Source organism: Corticium candelabrum, chromosome 4 (genome assembly GCF_963422355.1).
Source record: "Corticium candelabrum chromosome 4, ooCorCand1.1, whole genome shotgun sequence".
In the NCBI taxonomy this organism is placed as follows: domain Eukaryota; kingdom Metazoa; phylum Porifera; class Homoscleromorpha; order Homosclerophorida; family Plakinidae; genus Corticium; species Corticium candelabrum.
Window position 1 is genome coordinate 2,248,543 of NC_085088.1, and position 2,888 is coordinate 2,251,430.

A 2,888-nucleotide genomic window follows, 5' to 3' on the forward strand; every position below is an offset into this window, starting at 1 on the left:
TTCTTGTATGGTTGATTGAATTACAGTTTTTGGTTTATTTATTATTGCTTTTACATTTGCACTTTGTTATTTCATTTGTATCCTATTTAAAAACATAATTTCAATCACTTGTTTGACATTAGAATGGTAGTTAATTTAGTTGAAAGGTTGTATAAAAGAAACAGTCGCCGTAGACAACACGTTAACATATCACTCATTCGCATGTGACTACTTTGGTTTTGTTGGCATGCTAGAGAACTTTGATATCTGAAGGTGACCATATAGTTATTTATACATGATTTAGGATGTAAATTAGAAATTTGACATAATTCTTTTAAATGTCATATTTCTTATATTTGAGCCAAAGAGAAGTATTTCTTAACTATAATTGTATTTGTACATAATTTTATTTATTTATTTATTTGTGGCAATAAAATTTCAACTTTGTTCTCAATGAAGCCATTGACAGTACAGTACAGTAGGAATACTTTATAAGATGGTTAGGACAATTCAACACTGAATTGAACCAGTGGATTCAATGTGATGCATCACATTCTTCAGCTGTTTATATGTAGCTTATTGATGCAATTTCAATATATTTGATGCTTGATTCCTACATATCACTGTCTTCTACTTCTATGTAATCGTAGTAATAAACTTTCGTGCTTGCATTACAGGAATCACCAACTAATGAATAATTCGGTGATGCTAACTCTGTTTCTCATGTCATGGAGTATGCAGTGAATTACGGTCTAGAACAACACACGGTAGTTGCCCATGACATGCTACAATATTAATTATGGTTTGTTACAGCTACTTTAGATGTAATTAAACATTTCAACTGTTTAGCTGTCTGCTCCTTATCAGATTTCTGGTGGTATCATTAATGGTTTGTATCATGTACATGAATTAATTTAGTTCTTATTAAATTATTCAATAACTGTTTTCTATGTTTTCACTACATCATTATGTGTGATGTAGATGCTGACCACTCTCTGTGTCCAGTGGGAAAATAATGACTGCTGTTGCACGTACAAGATGAAGATCATCTGTTACAAGTCAGAAATTCAGACTTGATTCACTGTGTTTAAAGTTTTAGTTCAAACTTGACAGCGAAAAATTGTATTAAACTTGCACTTCAGGTAGATTGTTCATGATTATATATATGGATATCAACTCATATGGAATATTTAATAATAGTGAAAAATATTTACCACTAAAGTGCAATGTCAATCCTTTTCAAAGTACCACTCCAGTACCAGTACATCTAGTAACTACGAATACTTTCATCACTTCTGTTTTTTAAGTTATTAATACTAGCACAACCTTCACTAGTCGTGACTCCTTCTTCTGGTAAATGCATGGCTTCACAAGGACTTGGCTTAGCTCAGAATCAGCCAGGTTGCATTCACAGTGTAACTAGTAGCAGACACCGCAACTCATTGTCAACAAGACCTTTCACTGAAAGACAGTTGATCAACATTTGCTCTTGAATTTGAGTAGATCTGCTCCTACTTTTGCCCATGGTCTTGGAGGTACTTCGTGTGCTAACAAAGGTTCCTTCTGTTGCTTGTTGTCATAGTCTCGACATATGGAACATTTCTGTACATGATTTCTAATATGGCTTGTCATACCCGGCCAATAGAGTGCTTCTCTGGCTCTTCTAATGCAAGCATTTGCTCCCATGTGTGAACTGTGTATTCGTTCTAGAGCAAATTTTCGAGCTGCTTGTGGCACCACTAGTGTATTGCCTTTCAAAATCATTCCTTGCTGCACGGTCAATTCATCCCGAATGTCGTAATATGGTGTAATGTATGATGGAAGACCGTACTTCGTGTCTGGCCATCCTTGTATGATGTATTGCTGTAGTTCTGGTAAGCTCTGATCTTCTTGAGTAGCATTTTGAATGGTTTGTAGTGTAGTGATTGCCACCAGCAAGTGATTGATCATGTTGACCTGCTCCAGTTCTTTCTCCCAATCACTTTGCTGCTGCATGCTCTCTGTCTTGTTTGTGTCTACATCATATGCTAGGTATGCTCGCGACAAAGTGTCTGCCAGATATAACTCTTTACCTGGACGATATTGAATGTCAATTGAATACTTCTGTAATCGCATAAGCATTCTCTGCAAACGCTTTGGTGCAGATTGCAATGGTTTCTTGTGTATGGTAACAAGAGGCTTGTGATCTGATTCAATTGTAATGTCGCGTCCATAGGTGTAGGTACGAAATTTCTCCATAGCATATACAATTGCCAACATTTCCTTCTCAATCTGAGCGTACTGCTTCTCAGTTTCAGTCAACGCTCTGCTTGCATATGCTATTGGACCTCTCCTTTGCATAAGCACAGCACCCAGTCGATCCTGTCTGAGAAACGTCACATTGGATTGTAGTTGGCAACTTTCCATCAAAGTATTGCAAGACAGGTGTCTGTGTGGCTGCTGCTTTAATCTTGTCAAAAGCTTGCTGATGCTCTTCATTCCATTGCCACCGAATGCTTTGTTTCGTTAGTTGTCTCAATGGTTCACATAGGTCCGAGAGGTGACCTAAGAATCGTGATAAACAGCCAGTCATTCCAATGAAGCGACGTATTCCTGAAACATTTGTAGGCCTTGGCATCTTTGGATCGCTTCTATTTTTGCGGAATCTGACGGTAGCCCATCTGACGAGAGTACATGTCCCATGTATTTCACTTTCTGTGTTGCTATTTGACATTTCTCTCCATTGAGCTTGATGCCTTTCTCCTGACATCTATCCAGTAACGCTGTCAAATTCTTGTCATGATCCTCTCTAGCAATAGCTTCTGTAGATCCCTTGCCAATTATCAAAATGTCATCTGCTACAGTATACACACCTCGAATTCCTTGAATAGCTGCATTCAATCGCTCCTGGAATATCTCTGGTGCTGTAG